Raw genomic sequence first — 15302 nt, 5'->3', positions numbered from 1 at the left:
GAGTGGATCCCTACAATACGAAAACGAATTTATTCCGTGTCAGTGAATTGCGGTGTACAAAAATCGAACCCCCATGTGTAGAAAAACGTTAGAAATGAGGCAGGAAACAAAAGAAGATGTGAGTAATATTAGTAATTTAAAACTTTTTCATAGTAATAATTTAAAACATGAGAAATGTTTATGATCTTGACACATTTGCACGAAAATCATATTATTAGAGCGTTCACCGAGGATTCTTTAAAATAAAATTGAGGGTGTCTAATGCAAAGAAGACTTTTATTAAAGTCGTAAGAGGCGGTATACATCCTGTACAGCTTGTGTAACAGGGACTGCGGAAGAGAGGCCTAAAACAAAAGAAAAAAAGACAAGATGGATTTAAACGTTTTGGCTTTAATGTCTTCATTATAGGTTTCGGTCCCAACCTAGTCAATACTTCCTAAAAAGCTAATTTCTGTGTCTGTGTGTAAACATCTACAGCACACATTGAAGGCTATGATTTACATGTACATAAGCTAACGAGGAACTATATAAACATCATTTAATGCCATTTTGAGGCTGTTAGCAACACGCGAAGCGATACTACCATGACATCACTCATCGTTTTCGTCTTTTGAGATTCGTTATAACACACAGGACACTTATGTTTGGATATTGCTTCTGGTGTTTTGAAGGCTACTTTGCCATGATTTGTGGATGTCTGTGTGATTGCTTCTACGTCTACCTTACAGCCACCTTACAGCGCATGGTGGTGGGTGCCTTATACTGCTGCTAGCCACTCATTTTCCTGAGCCATTCGCCCATGGAGCGAGGGAAAAATTACTGCCGTAAGCTCCCATACGAGCCCGGATTTCTTTTATCTTGCCTTCGCAGCCCTTCAGCGAGGTGTACGTTGGTGGTGGCAGAATCGTCCTGAATTTTTTCACAAATACCGGTTCTCTAAACTTTATCAATAATGTTTCACGAAAAGAACATATTTTTCCTTCCAGAGATTCCCATTTATACTCAAGAAACGTTGCAGCAATACTCGCTTGCTGAAGGAACGTACCGGTATCAAATCTGGCAGTACGCCTCTGAATTTCTTCGTTGTTTTTCTTTAACCCAACGTGGTAAGGGTCCCAAACACTCGAGTAGCTCCCAAGAATGCGTCTCACGAGTGTTCTGTGCGCGATCTCCTTTATAGATGAGCTACACTTACCTATAATTCTCCCAGTTAACCGACGTCGACATCTCGCGCCCCCTAAATCCGCCTTCACGTGCTCCTTCCATTTCACGTCGCTTTGTAACGTAATGCTTAGATATTTAATCGAAGTGACTGTGTCAGGCAGCACACCATTAACACTGTATTCCAATATTACTGGACTATCTTTCTTTCTCATCAGCATTAGCTAACATTCTTCCACGTCTAGAGGAGGCTGCTATTCACGATATCAACCAGATATCTTATCCGGGTCATTCTGTATGCTTCCACAGCCACTCAACTATGACACTATCTCATACTTCAGAACGTCATCAGCAAACAGTCTCAGTTTGATGCTCACCCTGCCAGACAGTTCTTTTACAGGGTGTTTCAAAAATGACCGGTATATTTGAAACGGCAATAAAAACTAAACGAGCAGCGATAGAAATACACCGTTTGTTGCAATATGCTTGGGACAACAGTACATTTTCAGGCGGACAAACTTTCGAAATTACAGTAGTTACAATTTTCAACAACAGATGGCGCTGCAAGTGATGTGAAAGATATAGAAGACAACGCAGTCTGTGGGTGCGCCATTCTGTACGTCGTCTTTCTGCTGTAAGCGTGTGCTGTTCACAACGTGCAAGTGTGCTGTAGACAACATGGTTTATTCCTTAGAACAGAGGATTTTTCTGGTGTTGGAATTACACCGCCTAGAACACAGTGTTGTTGCAACAAGACGAAGTTTTCAACGGAGGTTTAATGTAACCAAAGGACCGAAAAGCGATACAATAAAGGATCTGTTTGAAAAATTTCGACGGACTGGGAACGTGACGGATGAACGTGCTGGAAAGGTAGGGCGACCGCGTACGGCAACCACAGAGGGCAACGCGCAGCTAGTGCAGCAGGTGATCCAACAGCGGCCTCGGGTTTCCGTTCGCCGTGTTGCAGCTGCGGTCCAAATGACGCCAACGTCCACGTATCGTCTCATGCGCCATACAAAATTCAAACGCGGCAACCCCTCAGCGCCGCTACCATTGCTGCACGAGAGACATTCGCTAACGATATAGTGCACAGGATTGATGACGGCGATATGCATCTGGGCAGCATTTGGTTTACTGACGAAGCTTATTTTTACCTGGACGGCTTCGTCAATAAACAGAACTGGCGCATATGGGGAACCGAAAAGCCCCATGTTGCAGTCCCATCGTCCCTGCATCCTCAAAAAGTACTGGTCTGGGCCGCCATGTCTTCCAAAGGAATCATTGGCCCATTTTTCAGATCCGAAACGATTACTGCATCACGCTATCTGGACATTCTTCGTGAATTTGTGGCGGTACAAACTGCCTTAGACGACACTGCGAACACCTCGTGGTTTATGCAAGATGGTGCCCGGCCACATCGCACGGCCGACGTCTTTAATTTCCTGAATGAATATTTCGATGATCGTGTGATTGCTTTGGGCTATCCGAAACATACAGGAGGCGGCGTGGATTGGCCTCCCTATTCGCCAGACATGAACCCCTGTGACGTCTTTCTGTGGGGACACTTGAAAGACCAGGTGTACCGCCAGAATCCAGAAACAATTGAACAGCTGAAGCAGTACATCTCATCTGCATGTGAAGCCATTCCGCCAGACACGTTGTCAAAGGTTTCGGGTAATTTCATTCAGAGACTACGCCATATTATTGCTACGCAGGGTGGATATGTGGAAAATATCGTACTATAGAGTTTCCCAGACCGCAGCGCCATCTGTTGTTGAAAATTGTAACTACTGTAATTTCGAAAGTTTTTCTGCCTGAAAATGTACTGTTGTCCCAAGCATATTGCAACAAACGGTGTATTTCTATCGCTGCTCGTTTAGTTTTTATTGCCGTTTCAAATATACCGGTCATTTTTGAAACACCCTGTATGTATTTAGACAAGTAGAGCGGTCCTGTCACAGTCCTCTGGGGCACTCCTGACGATACCCTTGGCAGCATGCTTCCCAGCGAAACCGTTAGCTCCTCGCGGACTTCCAGCGCAACACTGTGGCAGAAGTAAGTGCCTCTTTGACCTAGCAGCCTTCACACATGGTACTGAACACCTTTGAGATATGCTCGTAAGTTTGAATGGAGTGAGCTAACCAAGTCAAGGAAGACATTTATCGTAGATTTTATCTGCCTTGCAAAGAAGATGAACTGCTAAGACAGCAAGAGGCTACCATTTATCTCCGCCTCGTGCAACTCTGAGATTGAATACGTGACCTCAGCCCTTCCTCTCGTCATGCGGCATGTACTGCTAACAAAACATGGGCTACCATATGACGACTTTTAACGGGGGGGGGGGGGGGGGGCGGGGGGTCAAGCTAGGCGAGTAGTTTAACTCCGTCAAGGCTGCATTGTACAAAATGTTGAGACTTACTAAACAGTATATAATATCTTATAATCGGTATTAAATAACTACGACTACATTTTAAAATACTCGACTTACATAAGAAAATGATATTTCCGGTTCAACACACGGATGCACATCAAACACAAAAGAGAACAAACGGTGTAAATCATCATGGAAACTGTCATTGAAATTTAGAACTGTTCGGTAGTCCACACAAACTACATTTGCAATTCATTAAAAGTTTCTACCAATATTCTTTGGTGGTGTAGACGCTACACATGAACTACAAAAATTAAGTTATAATCAAATACCAGCAAGGCTAAATCACTAAAATCTGGACGAAAGATGGACAACAACGACTACAAGTTTTTTGAAGAAACATAATGTTCTGGAAGTGAATGGAGTAACCAAATTAATACAACCTGTACCTGAAGAAGGTAAGATTAAATACTACGTTTATGATGAATAACTGTATGATATTCTGCATGATGTTCATATAATGATTGGCTACGGTGGGCGCGAGCGAATAATGAAATGCTTGAAGCTAAAGTTCTGTAACATTACATACAGAGATGTCGAAATTTATCTTAGTTTGTGTGAGCCTTGCTTACAAAAGCAAAAAGGTCAGAAAAAAGGAATAGTAGTGAAGCCACTAAAGTCCAAAACAGTTGAAGGAGTATGCGATAACATTATTGACTTTTTTACGTTGTTAGGCGCTCCCACAGTATTGCAGTCTGACAATGGTAAAGAGTTCGTTAACAAAATAATGAGCAGCTTAACTGAACTACGTCCCAATTTTTAGATTGTCCACGGGAAACCTGGACACTGTCAGAGCCAAGGCAGCGTAGAGCGAGCAAATCAAGACATAGAAAATATGCTAACTACATGGATGTAGGAGCATAACACCGCGGAGTGGAGACGTGCATCAAGATTTGTGCTTGTGCTGTACATTTTGGAATTAAAAGATCTCCGTACGAAGCGATGTTTGGTTGCTCTCCTAAATATGGTTCGTCTTCAGCAAGTTTACCTCCAGAACCATTGATGAACGTCACTCTGAGGATGACCTTGAAAATAGAAGTAGTCAAGTGAGTGTTAGCACTGAGACAGGGAGTGAAACGTTGCAGGATAAGGATCATAGCAAATCTCTTTCACAGGAGGCTAACATACAAACAGGGACAGAGGTTGGGAACAGAGAAAAATGAAGTATTCCTAACAATATTCACTACTGCCTGACTGATTTAGACGAGTCAGCTCAGGCTAATAACAACACAGAACTGAAGCGTGCAAGTGCTTAGAAGAACAAGCGCAAAGAATTCGGCAGTGTTCACGTCGCTGCTTGACAATAGTGGAAAAGGGCTGTACTGTGAGATTTCCAGCTCCCGACTTCGATAGAGGAAGCTAGGTCGATCTTGGGTGTCGTCCTCGAGACAACGGCCAACGGCTTCTACCGAATCGGGATGAGAGATGGTGTGCTGAGCCAACAATACGCACGGTAATAAATTGTTTGTTTTTAAATAATTATGGAAAGGACGATACGATATGCCACTGTGGCTACTGCTACAAGATTTTCTTTCAGGTCCCAGTTCAGTACTTGCCCTCTAAGAATAATCAGATAGGAGGAAGATCCAGCAGAGAAAACTGTTGTTCTGAGGACAGTTGCGACGTCTCAGTCGGAGGGAAGCGGGCAGGGATTCTTCAAATGCAACTGCGAGCAAAAATGTCAGACTCGGAGATGCTTTTGAAAAAAAAAAAAAAGTGTTGTGCAACTCAAAGTGCCAGGGTGCACGTCCTTGCTGCAATAAATGAATTTTACATAATATGATTATGTTTTCAAACTACGGGCGATAAATGCAACTTTCGAAGTACGGCTGTTTTGTTATTACAGTCATCGTTCACATTCCTTACCTCTTGGCTATGAAGGTATACATTCACTAGCGATAGTGCACTATCGCTAGTCAGCGTGTATTGTTTGACTGAACTGGAATCAGTAATCCACTTTCACTAAATGGCCCAGTGAAGGTGCACGATCACAAATGATGGTATATTTTCCCTGAAACTTCCACTTCCGCTATAACATAAGCATACATTGGGAGTAATATCGGTACCTTTGTTGTAGCGTGAGACATGATTATTTATTACAAACATTGTGAAATAACTAAAGGTGTTACTGATCATACAGTCAAACAAAAGGAAGGGTCTGTTTGAAGTATATCAGTGTTTAAATTATCAATTTTATGAATATAGTAAATTAAAAGCTTTCCAACGCTTAAGGCTTGTTGACCAGACTCCTCCTGATCATTGATTTACATAAATAAGAACATGGCAGTAGCTGTTTCAGTAGTTGTGACCATACAATGCACCCTGCATGGATCGCAGTGTTGCTTTTGAATTATTTTTAGCATGTTACTGATCACGCAGTTGCAGTAGCAAGACGAGGTAAGTTGTCTGTTGCATACAGCAGCATTGCAGTATAGTTGTTAGGAGACGTTAAACAATATTTTAAAACTTGCAGTCAGATACTAGAGAGCTCATTTTTCGTGATTCGTAGGAAGAGTAATTAATTTCTGCTTTTTGTTCTCAGTCAGAATACTATTACTGTCAGAGATGGAACTTCACATATTTCCATACGTCTTTCACCAGAACAGATAATAATTACAAAAAATAAAGATTTTTTCTTTACAAAAAATAAAGATTTTTTTCTAAAAGAAACAAAGTTCACCTATCGACCTGTCTGTCAGGATTTCGTGCCGTTGGACGACTTGGCAGTTCGAGATGCTTCATCTTGCTACTGCATTTGCAAAATTGTATGCAATAGTAGTTGGTCAGTAGTTGCTGTGTAGCATTTTATTGCTTGCGCGCTGCATTGCATTAATTCAAAATTTATATTTCAGCAATTTTCTAATTTAGAATTTATTTTGTAACAGTGAAGTTAATAGTTATGTGTTAAGATATAAGTTTTGCATTTTATCTCATTGGCTTTATTACTCCAACGTCAATTAAAACTAGAGCACAGGCAGGAACGGACAACACTGTAGAGGTGGCTCCAAACTACGTTTCGGAAAATTTGAGACGTAGTGTAGAAACTTGTTCTCAGGATGATGAAGACAGGGATTGTCGAACAACACTGTGAATAACCTGAGTGCAAGCTATTATTTTCCAATCATGCGTGATGAACTGCAGGGAACTTACACGTATTTCGGAAGGCAAATACTAACTCAACTTGATGAGATCACAGAATCCAATAATGAAACTAGAAAATCCAATGACGAACTCTGAGGAGAGATCGAAGAAGCTAGAGAAGAGATTAAGAACAATTTAAATCGTAAATTTGAGGAAATGTCAAAACCGTTGAAAATTCAGGCTCGTCAGGAACTCGAATCGGAAATTAATACGTGAGGAATTCAAATCGGAAACTAATAATCTTGAGTCCAGACTTGACCACGTTGGTACTGTTGAGACAACGGACGTCACAAGAAGAATTACAAATAGAGGAACTGGCACAAAAGTTCGAGTCCTTACAGCTACAGACTAACATTGAAATTTCAAAGACACTAAATCAGTTCATGACTTGCAAAACGTGTGGAAGAATTATCCGAGAAAGACGCAAACGAACGATGATTCAGATAAAAGATCACATGACTCTCAGCCAGTTCTATTCGCTGATACCGAAGAATTTCAGTCTCTGCAGCGTTTTAAAGAGGGACATATTACGATTATTTAGCAAAATAAATATGACGAGAATGATAATGGAACATGTTGCCTATATCGAGAAAGGATTGGTCGCGATAACGATACCAGTAGCTTCAATAACTATCACGTTGGAAATCCCAATGAACGCACTAATTTTGGAAATGTTCACTTCTCTCGTGAATGTGATATGTTTACAGGACATGTGGGAGAAAAGTCATCCTTTTAGAAAAACCGTGGTTTTGATTACTAACATTTTCTCTCAGTCAAATTACGGGGTCCATGTTGCTTCAACAATTCGTAAGGAATTTTCTGAAAGAATAATCCACTGCGAGATCGTATAAAGCAATTAGAAGCCTTCCCTGAAATAATTAATTTAGCATTGGAAAACAGAAAGTAGCATTGGAAAACAGAAAGCTGCAGAGAAAAGGAATGAGCTACAGAATCCACGAGTAGGTTGCCTAAATCGCATCGTTTATCACATAAAGGGAAGTCTTTAAACAGCAAGTTTTTCTTGGTGTATGAACGTTCTTTTCGCATACGGCGAATTGTATATGCAAATGCTGTGGAACTTGAAACCGTACGCACAGATAAATCACGAGGACTTCATCATGTATCGAACATCAAAGTGTACAAAGAATAATTACTGTTCTTTGTTAAACACATGGAGTGGCGAGCGTAGGTGCCCCAGCTGTTGCAGTGCCTTTTCTTACTTTAGCCTTCAGCATTGTTTCATACTCTTCAGCTAATCTGTTAAAATATCTCTTACTGTCAATCTACTTAATAGTGAATTTTAATGAATAGTGATTATCTATGATTTGTGTTGTGTGAGTAAAAGTACTTTGAATTTGCTAAACATAGTCGGATAATACAGTAGAAATAGGCTTTTTTTGCATCTATATTTGCACTATGACAACTGGGACGGTAAGCCATCTGCGAACAATTTGTATTCATCTGGCATTATTCTGAGTTTGCTGGCGAAGCATCTGATTGAAATATAATACTGTTTATAACACTAGCGACTGCTACTGCTATACCATAACCTTAAAGTTGGAGGCAGGTCGTGAAATAAAACTATCTTGTTAAAGCAATTATGGTATAAAGCAACGGAGCAGTGTTACCCTCTGACAGAAATTTAGTTGTGTTGGTCATGATGTACCTAACGGAAGTGGTTTATCGGAAATGAAAGTCAGAATTACGTAAATATTTAAACACTAACAAACAATATTTTGAGAGGCACCCACTTGCCTTTCTCATACTGTGGCATCAAGCAGTCAGGCCTGCAAGATGAGTGGTTTGCCAAGCGAGTGGATTCTTCCTTAATTTATCGAGCAACATGAATTCTCGTATCTTACTATTTAGTTACAAATTATCCTCCTGCATGAATAATACGCAACGGAAACACGCATCTGACTATCAGTGATTTATAGAACTCTGACTGCACACTACGCACTGGCAATACCACATTTACTTTTTGTCTTTGATTTAACGGCTTTTATATAAATTCGGGACATTATGACAACATACAATTTAATGAAAAAGGCCACCAATCTCTTTCTATTCACTATCTGATTTATTCCTAAACACACAAATTCTACAACCTACAACAAAATCACATGAGAAATTCCGCCCAGTGGGCATGGCTTTACGTTAGTGAATCTCTATACTATGGTCTCGTAATCTATTTACCGCAACAGTGCACTCCCTGGATCGGATGGTGGATCTTTTATTACACCTCACACTTCGTCTCTCACAATCATCCTCACGAAACTTTCCTCCAGATCGAGCGATACAGAAGGAACAGGCATACCCACAAATCTTTCGAAACTACCTTGCTACCCCCATGCAAAACACACATACCCAAATTACATGACATATACAACACAACAATATGAGATACAACACAAAGAACTGTTACAACATCATCACTTTCCGCTTTCCCACTTCAATCAATATCTATCCCAGTTTCACACGACACTGCCCCACTTTGTAATTCTACTTTCCTACTGTGAACTCTGGAGATAAACGCACGTCTTCCTGTGCAATGCAAGCCAAGTGGCGTTGCTGGAAAAACGGCCGACTCACCTTGATTCTCTCTCAGAGTTTAAATTTAGCGTCACACGGAATGATATTTCTTAAATATTTCAGCTTATTGTACACACGCTATTAATTCTTAAATATTTCAGCTTATTGTACACACGCTAGTATCTCAACTTATAACTACACGTGGGCTCATTGTGACCGTTGGTTTACTACAATCCCCTTAAAATTACCTGCCTCACTTTGTAATTTTCCCCACAAAAGTTCCTGGGAAAGAGAAATGATTAGTTCTAACTACTCTTAAATATTCCACATGCATACCATACCTCCACACTTTCATTACGGAGCACAACAAAAAAACAGGTCGTTACAGCAGAAGGTTCAGCGCCAGAGTGCCGAAACATGGCCGTATTCCAGTTCTCTCGCACCTCTGTCGAAGTGGGAGAAGCACCTTGCTACCTTATTGGTCAGCCACATTTCAGACGCTCCAAAGCTCTGGTAACTTCCATCTCTTTGATCTCACCAAAGGTAGCCAAAGGATCGACTCAAAGATGATCATATATTCCCATTCACTATCTGTGGTTAGCAGACGACCATACATTCATTCATTTCACAGATCTCACCAAACTGGATGTAGGGATTTATTTTGAGGGAGTGCACATGTGATCAATTAAATAAATAAATTGTCATTCTTTCCCACATTGGTATCCGGCTTCGCTGTATTAATTGAAATTGAGTTACTTTTACACAAAAATGTGTTGTTCTGACAAGAATTTCGTACCTATTTTCAATGTTGGGCGGTACTGTACCCTTTCACCACCGGCTACCCATGCAGAAAAAAATGGCACGGTACTATCCTTGCAATGCGAGGGTAGTTCCGAACATTTTTTTAAGAAAACTGTATTAAAACAAACGTAGCAATTCATCAAAATAACCAGGAGGAGACCTTAGCCCCTGGTGACCTCAAATAGACGACCAAATTATTGACAGTTGTTGCATTATTGTACTCTCCACAATCCGGAGTAACGTACACATACAAATATATAACAATCCACATGACAAATAAAACATCACATCATAGAAATGAAAAAATAATATTGAGATAAAAATTTGCTTTAGTTACTGGGATCTTCGTTATTTTTATGGGTAATCCAAATTTCAATAATTCTAAAACAAAATAAAAAAAATACTAATTGTACTCATGAAATTTTAAGTAGCTCACCGTCCAAACACAGAGCAAGTAATCTGACATTCATAAATTGCGCTGTAAAAACCCTTACACAGCAAAGTCTAAATACAAAACAAAATCAACAAAAGAAAAAAAATTCGTACACTAGTTACACGTAAAATGTCAGGCTCCATACCATTACTCTAAAATATACCTCAGACCTACAGAGAAATAAAAACTGAGAAGAAAAACAACGAAATATACCACAAGTTACATACTGGTTACGTAATATAGTTCGTCTAAGACATCATGTCATACCTCATTAACTATCATCACCTAAACAATTGCCACAGCTACTCGACAGTGAGTTTAACCTTATCCTATATCCATCAGTACAAATACCTGCTACTGAGCTAGTCAGTCCATCAACTTTGATCAATACTCGCAATAAATAGTTAGCAATAAGTGCTTGAATCTACCAGTAGCTCTCTTATCTTACTCTACTGTTCATTTCTCTGTTGTCACACATATAGACGACAAGAACTTGCATTTCGACTAGCCTTCGTTACACTTTAATGTGAAGTATCACCACTGTGATAATAAAAATAAGTGGCTTCAGTCAAAACACCAACAAGATTATTACTATGCACGACATCAAAATACATCAGTTAATTCCGATATTTGTTGTGCAATGCAAACTCTTGTCCCCTGTGACAATCTTACTGATCAATGCTACATGAACCGCTACGTTAGTATTACGCCACTGGCTTATAATTAAAGCATCATTGTACCAAATATTCTAATAAACATGCTACGTGAACTTGATAACCCAGAACAAACAAAAAAAACACTAACTATTCTAAACACAAATATTAATAAAATACAATTACGCTTGCTGTCCCTTCAGGAATGAAACATATAAAAAAAAACATTTACACAATTACAAATACGTTATTCCCTATCTTGCGAGTCACACGGAAACATTTCATTCTGTGATTTTCTTGGGGTCAAAAGGTTGCTGATAGTTTTCCTAGAACCACTGTCTCGGTGTCAAAGCTCTCCCATGGTTACCCGGACGAAAGTCTTTGAGTCACTCAATTCGGCATTTTGAACACGCACTGAACAGTAAACTGTATCTCTCATTAAACACAAATGTCATAGTCACTCTCAGAGTACCATCCACACGAATCTGTTCGTCCAAAAAATGGCCCTACAACTACTATTACCCACGGTTCTGTCCTTTCAGTTCATGGTGTAATTAAAAGTCGTAAGTTTCAACAAACAGCACTTATTCCCGCGACAATTCAAGAAATGTCTCCTACTACAGACGCAAATGTCAGTGTCCCACTCTAGTTTCTTGCCTTCATACAATAATTGTTCACCAAACGACAACTGTCCTCTAAGTATACCAAGTGTCCCACATGCAATTCACAAAGCACACTTAACAAGTCACTGTCAAAAGTTTATGGATCCCACCGTTCAGTGGTCAAGACAAAACAAAACAATCGTCCTGTCTGCTAAAGGCAAAATCTTTTCCACCACTCACAACGTGGAAACACCAGTCCTTCACTTTCCACATTATGGAAAGTCGCAGTCATTTTGTTTCACTGCTCCACAGTCCAGTACAAGTTAATAGCTGCTGGTAAAAAATGCTCGCCGGGCTCTGCCGCGCCTCGTCCATTCTGCAGTAGCGCCGCTGCGCGCGCCGTTGAGCAGAAGAAACCACCCGCTGTTGCCTCCGCGGGATACCTTCCCCAGTCGTAAGGGTGGCGGAACTCATGAATGGCCTGTGATACGTGCGTGTCGCCCCAGGCCGTTGACCTGCTGTAGCGGGCGCGTGGAGTGTACCTCGTCCGACAGTGGAGTGGGGAGTGCCGCGGCTGTGTCGCCTGTCGCCATGGCGACGTCAGCTCGGCCCGTTAGCGGTATGGGTGTTACGACACCCAATTAGCCAGATCTTCCGCGCATCTCGCAACATTACAGACAAAAGGAAATTCTTACATTAAAATTATACACCCTAGTTTTCTACACATACAACATCAACATTTATCTCTTTTCTATAGACAGACCACACTCGTGCTATTCATTGTACCTGTCGTCCCTCATACAAAACATGAAAGTGTAAAAAAAAAAACAAAAGGAATAATAAACAATCTATACTGCTCATAATTACAATATCAAATAGTAGGCTACTCTATCATCCTATCACAGTGAAAGTGTTCGAAACTGTTTATTCTAAAACTACAATATACAATGAACTTTTGTGCTTGTGACAGACTGAAATTAATACCCCTTGAAAGTGCTCTAACAAAAAATAAGAATAATCCACAAAGCTCACAATTACCTACCCCATGTTATTAAATAGTAAACTACTTTAACATCCTAACACAACAAACATTTTAGAAACTGATGACTCTAAATCTACAACATACAATGCACCTTTGTGCTTGTGACAGACTGAAATCAGTATCTCTTTACATATTTTACATTTTATTATATATAACAACATTTCTAGGACACGTATGAACCATCCACATGATGTCAGATCCTGACCTGCCATCGAGGTTCATCCAAATCAAACAATACATAATAATGTTTTGGTTACGAATCGGTAGCATCCCCTTTACAGGAGTGTGCGCATTGATCACACTACTCTACGACTCTCACTCACCAGACATCACATTTTCCCTCTCATTCAATCCATTAATACACTAACAGAATAGGTCTAGAAGTCAGCTAACCTTAACACCACCACACTCACGACAACATACCATACCTTTGCTCCCTTATACTCAACCACATAACACATGAAGCTGTTTCGGAGATAGCATTCCAGTCTCCGAATTCGTCCTTTCACTCTGGCACCTCTCTCCATCGGCTTACCTCGGCATTCACTTTATGCTAAATATCAACTTAGAATCGCGACATTTCATCTAAGAACAAAAATACACAAATTAATCAACTTGCAAAAATAACTGCACACATTCTTGGTACCGTTTTGATTGGTTATACTGGTACCAGGCTTCAACAACAACAAAAAATATTATTTTTCCCAAATCGCAAATTTTATGCTAAGAACTAGATCTACACTTATATTACATCTTACGTCAGTGTTCCACAACGTTCACCATCTGGGTCTCATACTCCCTTTACGTCCTTTCACATTGTGCAGTTGTCCTCATCTCTTCATTCGTATTTCGGCTCTCCGTCCGTCCATTACTCCATCATTTCCTGGTCTTCCTTCGCCATTGGCATCAATCTTTATCGCAGCATACACAGGCCTCTCTGTAACATACATCTAAGACATCTCCACATTACTAATTCTACTCACCTTTATTTACCACTGTATCATCACGTCGAATCTCTCTTTATTAATCACCTTGCTTCACGTCGCTTCTCCTCATATACCACCTTTATCCACTACTATTTATCACGTCGCTTCTCTATCTACCATCTTTATTCACTCATTAATCATCACGTCGTTTCTGCTTGATCCTTATTCATACGACAAAAAATACGTACATACACCACTCTGTCGACTCCTGTTCATGACTCATTCGACCAGTCTATTCCGTCACACTTCCTGACATCCCGCCTGAAAATTCTTATGTTCGATTTGACCCTGCACAACGTTACACATCACAATTAAATACACTGAGTATCTACCATAAATTGCCTACCTTAGATCTATCCTTAACTTTTCCATAATTTGATGTTAGAAATGTGATGAAACCCACGAGATTGTTTTCCCTTGATCGTCTCAATCAGTACAGCATTTTCATGGACAATCCGCCTCACTCTGAATGGTCCACTATACACAGTAAAGAATTCGCTAGTTAGGAATATGTGCTTACACGAAAATTAAATGTGTGCAGAGAATATACAAGCTGGGAGAATTGGGCAGCCCAAGTGTTAGTAACTTTGGTGCTAGTGGCCTCTTTCACTAACACCAGATTCCGAACAACCATACACAGCACTTCATTATAGCTGTCACCACGACAATGACATACTATAGATCAGATGGCATCTAATTTAAAAACTTCGATCACAATGTTTACCTCTTACATTCCTTGTTTAGTATCTACAATAGTCGAATCACACTAATTCAACTGGACTCATTGGCATTATTACATAACAATTCTTTTACTTTACTGTTCGAAATAAAATTTGCAAATTTTACTGAGATACCAGCCTAATAGATTCCATTACTGGCGTTTTATTCTCTGATCAGAAGTATGGTATTTGCATTCCTACATATTAGTTGAGTTTGTCTGCTACATAGACAATTTCCAGTGCCAGCTGCATGTGTTTTAAGAGCAAGATATTAAGGGCTGATATGTTGGATTAGTTTCTCCTAGTCTTGAATCCATTATGACAAGAATGAAATGCCTGGATTCCACGCTCTCCTGTCATTATGATAGTTTCTGCCGTTCCTATCCTCGACACTAACTGACCTATGAGTCGTGTCTCCGTTCACGATATTGCTCTCATTACCCAATCCTTGTAACAAGTGCTGAAATGACGCGGAATCGTCTAAGCCTCTGCCTGCCATCGCTATACCTCTGCTCAATTTCACTGGCAACTTCGTTATACAGATCCTAAAGAGCTCCCCAGGTTCGTATGTCACATTCAAATACCTGTTTCGTCTGAACATTTCCTGACAGCACGACACTGAATCCCTTATGCCACCTTCGTTACGATTTTGCATCATCAATATGCTTAGCGTAACCTGGTCCTGCTTACTTTTCGGCCTGAATTCATTTAAATAGCTACTACAGTCTTTAAGGTCTTCCTGCATTTTCGCTCTAGCCTCGTCCCTCAAATAGTTATACACAAACTTCGTTTTGCGGAGCA

The sequence above is a fragment of the Schistocerca nitens genome, chromosome 7 (genome assembly GCF_023898315.1).
Source record: "Schistocerca nitens isolate TAMUIC-IGC-003100 chromosome 7, iqSchNite1.1, whole genome shotgun sequence".
Lineage (NCBI taxonomy): Eukaryota > Metazoa > Arthropoda > Insecta > Orthoptera > Acrididae > Schistocerca > Schistocerca nitens.
This window is presented reverse-complemented; position numbering follows the sequence as displayed.